The sequence below is a fragment of the Gracilinanus agilis genome, chromosome 5 (assembly GCF_016433145.1).
Source record: "Gracilinanus agilis isolate LMUSP501 chromosome 5, AgileGrace, whole genome shotgun sequence".
NCBI lineage: Eukaryota > Metazoa > Chordata > Mammalia > Didelphimorphia > Didelphidae > Gracilinanus > Gracilinanus agilis.
The window spans coordinates 88,998,254-89,013,283 of NC_058134.1; positions in this window are offsets into that span (position 1 = coordinate 88,998,254).

The following is a 15,030-nucleotide window of genomic DNA, read 5'->3' on the forward strand; positions in this document are numbered from 1 at the left end:
GGTACAACTAGATTGTCCATCCCACGCAGAACATGTTGTGTGACCTCACCACAGGAGACCTAACCTTTGAAAAGAGAGTGGAAGAAGTTCCAGACCACAGAATCACACTGGAACCTTAATGCACTGCTCTCCCTAGGATTCCGTATTAGGTTAAAGGCTCTTTATAGGTATAAATTGTCCTATAAGAGTAAAGTCAGTCCTGCTATAACTCAACACATTCACTCCTAAAAATCACCGGCCTATGCAAACCCTCACAATAAAAACCACAGGGCTTATGGGGGAAATGATTTAAGGGACAAAATGCTTAAAAACTTCATTAGTTTAAAAAAAAATTAGGCAAACAGGGTGAAATACTTGCCCAGGGTCATACAGCTAGTAAGTGTTTGAGGCTGGATTTGAACTCATGAAGATGAATCTTACTAATTTCAAGCCCAGAGATCAATCCATTGTGGCCGAATTTACAATTTTTTTAAAATATAGGAATCCTATAAAAACAGCAGCATAATTTTATTCATGTCAAATGGTTAAGAAACACATAAATACCATAATAAATAGTGGTGGAAGCCTCAGCTTGAGGCCAAGGATTCTCTTTGGGGGGTTTGGGGAAATACGTTAGTGTATAGGTGCTGCCCATCCCTCAGTCCACAGTTCCTACTGCACCAGAAGATATATAATAAATCTGCTACTTTACTTTGAAAACTGCTACTCACAGCAATTCAATAATCCAGAACAATCGTGAGAGGCTTATGAAAGAGAATACTATCTGCCTCTAGAGAAAGAACCGTTGGAGTAGGAACGCAGATGAAAACATAGGATTTATCACTTGTTTATTTGGATATATAATTTGGGAGGTTGGATTCTATAAGATGACTCACTAACAAAAATGAATAATATGGAAATCTGTTTTGCGTGATACTACACGTATAATAACCCAGACTGAACGGCTTGTCAGCTCCCTGAGAAAGGAAGGAAGATGGGTGGGAAACAATTTAGATCACACAACTTTGGAAAGCTTATGTGGAAATTTGTTATTAAAAATAATAATAATCAAATGAAAAGGACCTGAAGTTTGCTTGTGGAAGTGGGCTCCTAATTCCATCCCAGCTTGTCCAAGACCAAGTACAACTGGATTGCCCATCCCATCGGGTACGTGAATTCACATGGGAGAAAGAATGCATCTGTGCTTGACCCTCTAGGAAACCCTACAGAGAAGGCAGTTTAGTGATGGCAGGGATCAAAGTGACTGATTCATCAATTGGTTTTTGGTGGTGTATGTGTGTTTGGGGGGGGGGGAGGTTCCCAACATCTCTTTCCCACTCTATTCTTTCCAGCGTTCATGCCCGGACCTCTCAGGGCCACACTGGATGACAGGAGAAGTTGGAGCCTCACCACAGGCTGGGATAGCTTTCCCCACCACAAGATTCTTGAGGTTACCCTCCTGACAGAATGCCCCAGTACCCACCATGGTGCAATTTTTTGTTCTTCCTGTTTCTAAAGGACACAATCCCACATTAGCAAACACGAGGTTCAAGTCATGCTCAAACCGTTTTGTAATATTTCAACTGTGTTGGAACAAATGCATGTTTTCAATGCAAGCATTATAGCAGAACTGACTGTACTGCAGCAAATTTAATAAAAAGCATTATTCAAGAGGCATAAGCTTTGTACCAAATTTTGTACCAAATTGTCCTGTAGCTGCGTAATTCAGTCATTAAAATCCCTAAAAAAGGTATTTAAGAGTACTACGCCTTATTCCATATTCTACAGATAGTAATATTATTTCAAGATTCTGGAGAAAAAGCTTTGCCATTTAAACAATACCCTTCGAGCCTCCCAAAATCTTTGTGAGGACCCCCTGATACACGTCAGGCTTCAAAGCCATCATCAGTGTGTTGGCTAGTTTACTGAACTGCTTTATTTGGACTCTCTTTAAGAAAATATTATTTGACAGGCAATTATCTCTCCCTCTCACTGGTCCCTCATTGAACCATTTTTTTAAATGAAAAAAGCAGAACTCTCCTAACAAATATGTGGGGCCTAACAAAATAAATTCCCAGTGCCCATGTCCAAAACAGCATCATTGTGTGCTCTTTAAGTCCATCTCCTCTCTGGCATCTCCTCTCTTTCTTTGACTTTTTTTTTTTAGTTACAAAGGATGGTCCGAAAGGAAGGAAAAGGTGGGGGGAGGTCTATATCAGAAAGCAATGTGATATAAAACACAGTAAAATAAGACCATTTTTAAATGAAAGAAAAAATAAAACTTTCAAAATTAAAGGCATTTGACACAAATTTACAAGATTAAAAACGATTCTTCAAAAGATAAGTGGACAAAGGACATCTGTGAAAGGCGTCACCAATGGATGGAGAGTTGGGACCAGACTTGAATATGAGTAGGGGAGAAAATTAGATTTCCTTTGTGAAATTGCTCAGTTCTTTCCATGATCTCAAGCTTCTCCCTAAAATGAAGGCCCATTTGGCTAATTAGCGTCAACATTTCTCCAGTGATGAGGAGCAATAAGCCCTTTGATTTGACACATTAAGAGCAGTAGCTGTCGCATAGTAGATACAGAGCGAGCCTTGAAATCAGGAAGACCAGGTGCAAATCTTGCCTTTGCCATGTATTCTCTGTGCAGTGCTGGGCAAATCCCTTAATCTCTCAGCACCCTCAGGAGAGAACAACAATAACAGCAATAATAATAATTACAGCTTACATTTGCATCACACTCTAAAGTTTGCAAAAGGCATACATTCTCTCATTGGTTCTTATGATCTATAGAGCAGCTACCCATCTGTTCTGGTAGAGAAGAAAAATAAAAGGAATTCTCAATCCCCCAAAAGCATAAATCTGGTCCAAAAGAAAGAGGAGGGAGAGAGAGGAAGGCCATGTGCCTTAATTGTAGACACCCAAGGGAGTACAGAGGAGGAAAGAGAGACAGCAAGGGGAATCGAGGCATCAGTTAACACCTCCAAAAATAGGGCAGCCAACCTCCAAGGCAGGACAGGGAAGGGCAGGGAACAGATACAGCGAGCAACCGCGCTAAGAGCCTCAGGAACAATGGTCTTCAGGCCCAGGCAGGGGGAGGAAGTCCACAGCATCCTGTGAGATGATGCTCCCAAGACTTGGTACAAGTTATACCCCACTCTTGCTGCTATCACCACAATGGATGTCAGAGCAGCTCAGAGATGCTGAAACGGGGCAGATGTTTCCTAGGAAGGGGCAGGGTCTTGCTTGGACCCCTCTGATTGGTCTCACAATTCTTATGTCATAGGCAGGAGAGATTGCATGGAAATTGGAAGATTCCAGCAAGATTCCAGAAGAGGAAATGCCAAGCAGGGGAAAAGAGTATATATGGCTAGAGTAGCTACAACCGGTTAGAGAAAGACTAGACTCCTAGCACCAGGACCTCTGATTCCTGGTCCAACTTTTTTTCCCCCTATATTACACCATACAGAGTTTGGAGCAGCCAAAAGCAATTGATCGATAAACATTTATTTAACATTAAATGCTGGACAGCATTGGCAGTATGGTTGACACTAGGGGGAGGGAGAGGGCAGAGGGGACTAGAAGGAGAAAGCATGGCTAGAGTTAAGAGGAATCTCTGCCAAAAATAATTGCTTCCACTGCAACATTCCTTGGAACTGGGCTGGCCCTGGGAGAAGCCGTTGATAAGCTCTAAGAGAAACAGGACCTCATTTTCAAACTGCCAAATTGACTAACCCTAATATTGTGAATTTCCCATAATCCTCTTCTGATTCTAGAATTAGGACCCAGGACAGATGTGCAGTAAATACACTGGCTCAAGAATGTGTAAATAGTCCAAGAAAAATCAGAGCTGCCTGACCAATGGGGCCCAACTCTGTGTAGGTGTATTAAGGAGTCACAACTTGAGAAAGTTCAGAAATAATGTACTGGGGTCATCCTACCTGCGTCCCTGTGCTGCATGCACTCCATCACATTAGAGCTCTCCAGCATGAGGTCACAGGAGAAGGGAGCTAGGCACACTGACCCAGAAAGGATCAGGTTAAGATGGGGTCAGGGGGTAAAGGAGAAGAAATAAAAGAGGGGGTTCCAGGAAATGAGGTCTCTCTATTCCCTTGGATGCTGTGGTGGAAGGATGGTGCCTGAGAGAGCCATAAGAGCCCACATGACTAGTTTGAGAATAGACTTCAATCTCTCTCTGTCTGTCCTATCTTATTCAAGGAAATATTAATAAACTCTATGGGAATTAAGAACTGAAGGGTTTTTTAATTTTGATTAAGAAAATTTTTCCATGATTACATGATTCATGTTCTTTCCCTTCCCTCCTCCCACCCGCCTCCTGTAGCCAATGGGTTTTACATGTGTCATTGATCAAGACCTATTTCCATATTATCAATAATTACACTAGGGTGATCATTTAGAGTCTACATCCCCAATCATATCCCCATCATCCCAGGTGATCAAGCAGTTATTTTTCTTCTGTGTTTCTGCTCCCACAGTTCTTTCTCTGGATGTGGGTAGTTTTCTTTCTCATAAGACCCTCAGAAATGTTATGGGTCATTGCATTGCTGCTAGTAGAGAAGTCCATTATGATTGATTGTGCCACAGTGTATCAGTCTCTGTGTATAAGGTTCTCCTGGTTCTGCTCTTTTCACCTTGCATCAATTCCTGGAGGTCGTTTCAGTTCACATGAAATTTGAAGAACTGGAGTTTTAATTCAGCTTTAACACTAGCATGGGAGTGACAAGGGAAAGATCCAGTAGGTAATTGCATTGATTGTTGAAAGGAGTTATAGGGATTCTACAAGATAGAGGTGAAGAGAGGATATATTATAGCCTTGGTGGACAACAGATAGATGGAGGATGGAATACTGCATGTGAGCAACAGCAAGTGGGATGGTTTGGTTGTAACATAGATTGTGAAGTGTAATATGCAATAAGTATAGAGAAATAAGATGGAACCAGGGTGAGAAGAGCCGTAGATGCCAAACAGAGGAATCTGGATCCTAGAGGCAATAGGGAGCTTCTGTAGGTTCTTGAGCATGGATGCTACTCAGTTTTTTAGAAATGTTGGTTTGTCAGCTGTGTGGAGGATAGATTGGAGAGGAGAAAGAAGAGACAGGGAAACCATTGGATAACTAATGTAAGGGTTCAGTTGAAAGGGCTATGAATGGAAATAAAAAGATGGAGATGAGAGATATGGAAGTAGAATTGGCAAAACTTGGCAACTCATTGGTTCAGGCATTTTTTCCAGCTATTCCCCCACACTTGTAATGCTCTCCAGTCTCTGCTCTATCTATGAAATTCCATCTTTTTTTTTTTCTTTCAGGAATATTTTATTTTCTTCCCATTTAAATGTCAAAGTAACTTTTAACATTTGTTTTTTCACATTTTGAATTTCAAATTCTTTCCCTCATCTCCTCTCCCTGAGACAATAAGCAGTTTGATGTAGGTTACACATGTGCTAACATATCTCCATATTCGTCATATTGCAGAAGAAGACATATCATTAATTCTTTTTTTTTACCTTCTTAGAATCAATACTGTGTATTGGTTCCAAGACAGAAGAATGGAAAGGGCTAGGCAATGGGGGTTACATGACTTGCCCACAGTAACAGCTAGGAAGTGTCTGAGGCCAAATTTGAACCTAGGACCTCCTGTCTCTAAGCCTGGCTCTCCATTCACTGAGCCACCCAGCTGCTCCCTACATCATTAATTCTTTTTTTTTCTTATATCATTAATTCTTGAAGAAAATAGAGTAAATAATGATGTGCTTCAATCTGCATTGGAATTTGATCAATTCTTTGTTTGCTGGTGGATAGCATTTTTTATCATGAGTCCTTTGGAAGGTTTTAGAAACCTTCTCCCACTATTCTTTTTTTAAAAAAAACCTTTAACTTCTGTCTTAGAATTGATGTTGAATAACAGTTTCCAGGCAGAGAAAGGTAAGAGTTAGGTAATGGGGGTTAAGGGACTTGCCCAAGGTCACACAGCTAGGAAGTATCTGAAGCCAGATTTGAACCTAGGACCTCCCATCTCCCGGCCTGGCCCTCAATGCACTGAGCCATCTAGCTGTCCCCAACTGCTCTTAATTCCAGTGCCTTCCCTGTCAATTATTTCCTATTTATCCTGTGAATAGCTTCCTTTGTTTATATTGATTTGTATGTTATCTCCCCCATTAAATAAGCTCCTTGAAAGCAGGAACTATCTTTTGACTCTTTTTTGCCTGGCACATAATAAGGGTTTAATAAATACTGATTGATAGATTGATTATATAGAGAATGAGGAAGGGGAAGGAGTCATGGATGATTCTGAAGTCAAAAATCTGGGTGAATAGAAAGATAGAAGTGCTCGCCACAGAAATAGGGAAATCAGGAAAAGGAGTTTGGTAAGAAAGATGAGTTCTATTCTAGATGTTGAGTTAAGATGGTGGAATGCATTCTTGAGGCCAAAAGGGATTAAGTGACTTGTCTAAGATCATAGTGCTAGTTTGGTCAGAGGCAGGAATGTTATCCACGTCTCTTCCCTCTGAGTTCCCCACACCTGAAATTCCCACTTGTTATTTTCTCAATACCTATCAAAAGCATCACAGATCTGGGCAAATGGCCACCTGTGCCCTGCCTCAAAAAGCAGACCTTATTCCAAGTCAGTGATTCCCAAAGTGGGCGCGACCACCCCCTGGTGGGTGCTGCAGCGATCCAGGGAGGCAGTAATGGCCACAGGTGCATTCATCTTTCCTATTAATTGCTATTAAATTTTTTTTTTAAATTAATTTCCAGGGGCGCTAAGTAATATTTTTTCTGGAAAGGGGGTGGTAGGCCAAAAAAGTTTGAGAACCACTGTTCTAAGTGAACTCATGCCCAGAAGTCCAGCACTGTCCCCACCTGACCCCTGGGTTCCTTGCCAGAGCCTATCCAGCTCTTCCAGTTTCTAGACTATATAAACTATATAGTATTGGCCAATTCATCTGAACAAGTCAAGGTTACCCTCACTTAAAAAGTCTTCATGAATGCTTCTCCCGAATTTCAGGAAGAAGAAAAAAGAAACTAGTTTTGGTCACTCCTTCCATATCCCTGACTAATTTGCCTCCATCCTCTACTATCCTCTGCTCCTGAGGTTACAAACGTGCTTTTGTCTTAGATGTGGTCCTTTCCAACCCCATCTACTGGCCTTCACTGAGACCTGATTCCCTCCTGATGAAACAACCTCCCTGGCCAACCTTACCAATACTAGTTTTATTTATTTCCTGCCCCATTCCCATCAATGGCAATGGTGGGGGACAAGGGGATGACAATAATGTTCCCCATTGTCACTTCCAAGCTCTCCCTCTACCATCATCAGTTAGGAATCTGTCCTCCTTTGAGGTTCATTCAAACTACATCTACCACCCAATCAAAATTCTGATTTTGGACAGTACCCTGCAGGACACTGCCCTTCTTTCTTCAATGAGTTCAAGGTCAGGCTCACCATCTTTCTCTCTTCCCCGACTCCTGCTTTTGTGCTGAGGGTCCAGATGCATTCTCCCTCAAACAGCCTAATGTGGCATTTCCTGATAACTACTCCTCCACCTCACCTCAGATACACACAGAGAAGCTCAGACCCTGGTTCTTTGCCATCACTCCCTAGTGTTTCACTTCCATGTTCATGAACTCTGAAATCCCTTTATCTAATCACAATGTTATCATTTCACTCCTCCTTCTGCCACGCAAGCACCAATGCTGTTCTTTGCCCTTTCCATGACTTCCTATTCTCTTGACCTCTCTGTTCTTTCCCAAGCCATCACCCTCGTACTGACTACGCTCTATTTCTTTCCCTATCTTGACCCTTTGATGAACCGGTTCAATCCTACACTATCCTCCTCTTGCCCCCTTGTCCTATTGCCAGTCTTGACCTACCAAGCCTCAGCCTTGGATAATTCCCACTCTCCTTTGTTCCTATTCATATTGTGCTGAATGAACTGGAGAAAAATGACAAAACTTTGCTGACTAGATTTACGATCTACTAAGTTTAAGCTATATAATCTCAACTGGGCCATTATTGTGGCAAGGCAATACTTTTATACCTTCCTAATTGTTCCATTATTCCACTCACCACAGCATTTCCACAGCCCTTTCATTCCTCTTCCAACCACCCATAGCTCTCCTTCCCTCCGCCCTCTCAGGTGGGAAATGTAACTGCTATTTCACAGGGTGGGAAATGAGGTCATTCACCTCATTTATCTCTCTTCTACTCTCCTCATCAACTCATATCAACTCTCTACTCCTTCACCCAACTGACAAAAAGCAGTGGCCCACATCCTGGACATGGCAAACCTCTCAAGATGCCAACAGATCTCATTCCTTTCAGTCTTCTCCAGCATATTGCCTTTCTATCATCCCCACTCTCTCACTTATCTTCCATCTCTTCCTGTCTACTGGCTTCCTCCCAACTGTCTCTTGTTTCCCTCATTCTCAAAAAGACTCTCTTAATCCATCCATCCCATTTGCTATTTATCTCATATTCCTCCTCCCTTTTGTGACTCCTCCTTGAGGAGTCCATCTACAATCAATGCCTTTACTTCCTTTCCTCTCACTTTCTATAATCCTCTACAGTCTGACTCCATACTTCAGCAGCAAACCAAACTGCTCTCTCCAAAGTTACAAATGATCTCTTCATTGCCAGATCTAATGATCTTTTCTCATTCTTTATCCTTCTAGACTTCTTTGCAGCCTTTGACCCTCTCACTCTCTTTTTCTTGATACTCTCTGTTCTCTAGGTTTCCATGATGTTTCTCCAACTTGATTTCCCTCCAACCTGATTGTTCCTGCTCAGTCTCCTTTACTGGATCTTAATTCAGGTCACTCCTCCTTAATGGTAGGTTTCCTGCAGGGCTGTGTCTTAACTCTTCTTCTTCCTCTATACAATTTCACTTGGTTATCTCCTCAACTCCCATGAATTCAATTATCATCTCTATGAAGAGGATTCTCAGATTTATTTGTCTAACCCTAACTTCTCACATTTCCAACTACCTATTGAACATCTTAAATTGGGTGTCCCATAGACATCTTAAACTCAACATGTTCAAAACTGATTTTATTTTCCCCCAAAACCTTACCTTCTTTTCTAACTTTCCTATTACTGTAGAGAATACCATCATCCTCTCAGTCACCCAGGCTTGTAACCTAAATATAATCCTTCACTCCTCTCACTAAGAGCCATATCCAATCTGTTGCCAAGGCCTGTCCACTCTATATTCCTAACATCTCCCTCATATCCTACCCTGTTGTCCCCCATGATGCTACCACCCCATTGGGTGTAGGAAGTCATCACATCGGTTGCAATAGTTATTTGGTTGATCTCCCAGCCACACATCTCTTCCATACCTAGGCCATTCTCTCACTTAGCTCTCAAAAATGATTTTTCTGACTATGTTATCCCACCATTTAATAAGCTCCAGTGACCTATCACCTCCAAGATCAAATATAAAATCCTTTGGTGTTCAAAGCCCTTCATAACTTAACCCCCTCTTACCTTTCCAGTCTCCTTAACTTTACTCATCCCACATATATTCTATGATCCAGTGACTGGCTTCCTTGGCTCTTCCTCAAATATCTACCAACCTCCATCTACCAACTCTGGGCATTTTCCCTGGTTATCCCCCTGGCTTAGAATTCTCTTTCCTGATCTCTGCCTTCTGACTGCCCCACCTTCCTTCAAGTCCTGCTATGACTTCACCTTCTACAAGCCTTTCCCAGTCCCCCTTTACTGCTGGTGCCTTCCCTCTGTTGATTAACTCCGATTTATCCTGGATACATCTTGTTTGCCCATAGTTGTTTTCAGGCTATCTCCCCCATTAGACTGTGAGCTCTTCAAGAGCATGGACTGTCTTTCGCCTTTCTTTGTATCTGCAATGTTGGGCACAATGCCTGGCACATAGCAAGTGTTTATGGACAGTTTGGATTGAAGAGTTCAGGAGAGGGAGTAAGATGCAAGAAGGTTAGAAAGATGGTTTGAGGCTTGCTAATGGACAATGTCCTTCCCAATGAAAAGGAGCACAGCTGTGGTACATGGCCAATAGAGTCAGGAGACCTGAATTAAGAGTCTTGTCTCCTACATTTAGAGGCTATGTGACTTCTGGTAGTCTATTAACCTCCTGGAGCCTCAGTTTACATATCTGTAAGCCACACAGAATACTGCTTACATTATCTCCCTTTTGAATAAGAACTGCCTCACTATTATTTGCCTTCTTTCCTTTTGAATCAAAGAACTCTTCCTGCACAGCAACAAACTGGAGGCTCCTTAGGGAGAGGGACTGTGTCTTCTCTAAATTTAGTATATCTCAGAACTAAACAAAGCAGGTGCTTTATGGATGTTTGTTGAGTGGATGATGAATCAATAACTTCCTTAGACTCTAACGTGTTTCAAGAAATTGTATTCTCATTGCATTAGTGGAATAAACACCCCTTAACTTTTTACTAAGGAAAGAGACAGATACCATCAGAGGAAGCTCTTGTTACCAAAGTATCACTAGGGATGCTACTCTTAAGCTATTTAATAATCTATTTTTCCACCTGGATAAGGAGTGTGATTGTACTTCCTAAATCTCTCAACAGGTGCTGAGGAAAATTTCCACGGTCTAGAAAAGAGGGCTTGGGAATAATATCCCTTTACAGAGTCTTGGTAAAAGAAAGGGGCCAGTGTTAAAAGCCTATGAAAGCCAATCTAACTGAAAGGCTAGAGCTCACTCAAACTATGATCAAGGATCTTAAGACTCCACAAAGAACACCCATTTCTATAACTTTGTATAGCATCAATTATTCTCTTTCCTCTTCAGCTTTAATTTTTTTAAAGGTCCAAAATTTGTGCAGTAACTTCAGTATTGTAAGGGGAAATAGCTTTGAAATACTTCAGATTTCTGATCATTTCTGTGATCCATCAGACTCTAGAAGAATGATAATGAAACATACTTCCCACCTATTGACAGAAGAACTAGAGTACAAGGGCAGGGTGAGACAGGTACTTTCTTTTTTTTTTTTTTAACCCTTGTACTTCGGTGTATTGTCTCATAGGTGGAAGAGTGGTAAGGGTGGGCAATGGGGGTCAAGTGACTTGCCCAGGGTCACACAGCTGGGAAGTGGCTGAGGCCGGATTTGAACCTAGGACCTCCTGTCTCTAGGCCTGACTCTCACTCCACTGAGCTACCCAGCTGCCCCCATGAGACAGGTACTTTCTGAAATGACCAATGGATATGGATCGGTTTTGCTTTATTATACTTGTTACGAGAGAAGGCATTTTAAAATTTTTTATTTGCTTTAGTGAGAAAGAATGATAGGGGACGAAAGTAAATAGAGGTGTCAAAAAAACTCAGAAAAGAATATTAACGAAACATTTCTAAAATATGCAGCTGAGAGAGCAAAAGGAAATTCAGAGACGAATAGGATACTTAATAAGAGATTCACAACTTCCTATGCAATTTTTTTTCAAGTTGTTTGAAAATGGAAATGATTGTGTTTTCTGACTTCTCTGTCAATGTCATTTTAAGAGAGGGAAAAAAACTTCCTTTTTCCAATTTTGTCTTAATGGAAATGGAAAAGAAAAGGGATTTTTCTATACTATATCAGCAAATATATAATATATATACATATATATATGTATCAGTAGATATGTACTATATCAGTAGAGTTAAATGTATCAGTAGAGATTCTAGAGGAAGTGATATAGTAGTGAGTTCAGACTTGCTCCAGAATCCAGACAGGGAGAAAAACCCTCAAAGGGCTAGAAGACCTCTGCCCATTCCCCTCCAATACTTCAGCCGTCTCCTTCCCAGCATCCTCAGTAGGAAAAGAACCTCTGTTCAATGACAAAGAACCACAGAGAGAAGAGCTAAGCCAGAATTCTTTTTTTTTTAATTATTTTAATTTACCAATTATATGAATTAACAAATTTCCACACAAATTTTCCTAAGTTATATGATTGAACTTACCTCCTCCTTCCCTCCCTTCCCTTCCCACTCCCAATGCTGGCGGGTGATTTGATCTGGGTTATACATGTATCATCATCTAAGCCAGAGACCCATTTCAAATTGTTTCACAAATGAATTGACTTCAGCCGATCCAGTAGAAGCTCCCAGAAGGCAAGGTATATCTTACATTTGTCATTATAGTCCAAGTGTCTGTCACATAGCAAAGTTTTAATAATAAATGTTTGCTGAATTAAATTGAAAATCCTGTTTCTGTGGCCTTATGTTTGTTTTTTGTTTTTTTGTTGGTTTTTTTTTTGGCTTTTTTTGGCCAATCTATTCCCCACCACTCTCATTCTAGGTTCCCATGTTATCTGAAAAAACCCTATCCTTAGCTGCCCCGGTCATTATTATTTCGCAGTAACATTCTTCTACAGCTGCTCCCTTCCCTGATTTGATACTCTCTGGTTTTCCAGTCCTGCCATCTGCTTAGATATATAATCACCAGTCCAGCACAGCTCCAATTGGGCCCCTAGCCTTTGATACTAGTTGCTATTTTATCCTCTTTATCCTGTTGTTTCCTCTTTCTGCAAGCTGCATCTTTCATCTCCTGCCTTCATCCCAGCCCCCACTCCTAGTTAACCTCCTCTGTCCTCACCCTCATCTTAGCTGCTTGGTTTGGGTCTAGTCTCTGAGAGCACAGCTTTATTATCCATTCTCCCCATCACCCACCAAAAACAAAATTAAAAGGGGAGATGGGCACTGATGTTCTTTCATGTTTAATGGGCAACCCCAGGGTGTTGGAAATTGGAATAGATCACAGTACGAGGGATGAACTTTAGCTCTTTCTGTTTGTTAAGTTTTAACTCTAGATCAGAGGTTCATAATAACCTTTTATTGTTTATCATGGACCCTTTGGGTAATCTGGTGAAACCTATGGGCCCTTCTCAGAATAATGTTTTTAAATGCAAATAAAACCCCAAATAAATACAAAAATAAAACTATAGGAAAATCATTGTTAAAATATTTTTTATAATATTGGTACCTCCCCATCCTGCCTCTGAAATCTATTCCTGTGGAGTCTGCGTTAAGAACCCCTGCTTTAGAGAATGTTTAAGTGCTTAAACTACTGTCCCAGCAGAATTCCTGAGATGGCTATGCAAGATCTTCACTGGATCCCAATATCCCTGACTTAGTGTTAGAGTAATGCATACCTGGGGCCTCCTTCTGCCACTCAGGGATTGTGTTCATTCATTATTTACGAGCACTTCTTATGAACAAGGCACTGAACCAGGTGCCAGAAAACACAAAAATCATCCCTGCTATCAGGGAACTCACATTTTAATGGGGAAATATAATATGAAAAAGGGTATGTGTAAGTTCAAGGTAATGGAAGAGAGCTCTAGCACTAAGAGAACAGAAAAAGCCCCTATAACATGAGATGATACTCGAAAAAAGAGGATTTTAGGAGCTGGTTATGAGAAGGAAGTGTATTCCAGCCATACAGCTTATTGGCTCTAAATGGAATTTCAAGTTTATGTAATAGGCCCACGGGCCAGTGTGAGTGGGACAAAGAACACCTCAAGGAGTCATGTGAAATAAGTTTGGAAAGATAGGCTGCTTTGATTGCATTTCTCTAATCAATAATGATTTAGAGCACTTTTTCATAGTTATATATAGCTTTAATTTCTTCATCCAAAAACTGTTTGCTCAAAACTTTTTACAATTTAGCAATTTGAGAATGGGTCATAGTCTTAGAAATTTGACAAAGTTCTCTATATATTTTAGGTTTGAGACCTCTATTGGAGAAATTGCCTATAACTTTTCCCAAAAATTGACTGCTTTTCTTCTAAACTTGGCTATGATAGTTGTATTTTTTCTTTTCTTTTTTTTATTTAGAATATTTTCCTTGGTTACATGATTCATGATTTTTCCCACCCTTCTCCCTCCCCCTCCCAGAGCTGACAAGCAATTCCACTGGGTTGTTAGTTGTATTTCTATGAAAACTTCTTTAATGTATTCAAAATCATCCTTTTTACATCTCACAGTGCTACCTCTTGTTTATTCATGAATTCTTCTCTACCTTCTAATTTGCTAATGATATCTCCTTTTTCTTGCCTATTTGGGTACCCATTTTGATCTCATGTCATCCCCTCCTCTTTATCACCAGAGTAGCCGCCTGTTAGGTTTAGCTCTCCCTTAACAATCATTATTTTGAAACTCATCCACTTGTTCCCTTGATCTATTTTCTTCTCTCAAACCACCCTTCCTCAACTCCCCTCTTTCTGTCTCTTTGTCCTTCCAATGGTGCTAAAGTGGAAAGAATACAAGACTTGGAGTTGGAGGGCAAGGATTCAAATTTTGGTTCTGCTGCTGAGTACCCAGATGACCTCGAGCAATGAGGAGATTGGATTCTGGGCTTCTTCTGGATAAATGTGACTCTAGGATTAGCCAGGCTTGCGGATCTCTCAAAGTCATGCTCAATTCTTTCCTCTCCCCCAACCCAAATCCAATCAGTTGCCAGTCTCCATCACTGGTATCTGCTTGTCTCTACACTCACCACCTCTGTTCAAGCCTTCACCTCTCTCAACCAGGCACCCACAATAAGGGATCCTTCCCTAATCAGACTCTTCTCCATTCTCCATACTGTCTTCTATACCTCTTTTGTTGATTCGAGGGAATTGCACCTGTAAACTCTCCCCTTCCCCACTTGGAAATCCCCTAGTCTTTCCTCCAATTAGAAACTAGATGACCTAATTTTGTATCCTGGTTATTTTTATTCTAATTTACTTTTATATTAATTACAACTTACATGTTTAAAATTTATATGCTTATTATATTGTAAAAATTTGCTTTACTCTGTATTCAAGGTCTTTAGACTGACTAGGACATCCATTGACCCATATATTCCGATTGCCTAGCTAGTGAAGTATTTGTGTTCAAAAGATTATTTTCTTAGCCAAACGATTTCCTAAAAGTCCAAGTGTGACTGTTTCACTCTCCTGTTTAAAAAAACCCTTTCAAGCTCCAAGTTGCTTCTAGGACCAAATATAAATTCCAAACTTGGTTTTTAAAGCCCATTACTATTGAGCTCCAGTTTACCTTTCCAGATT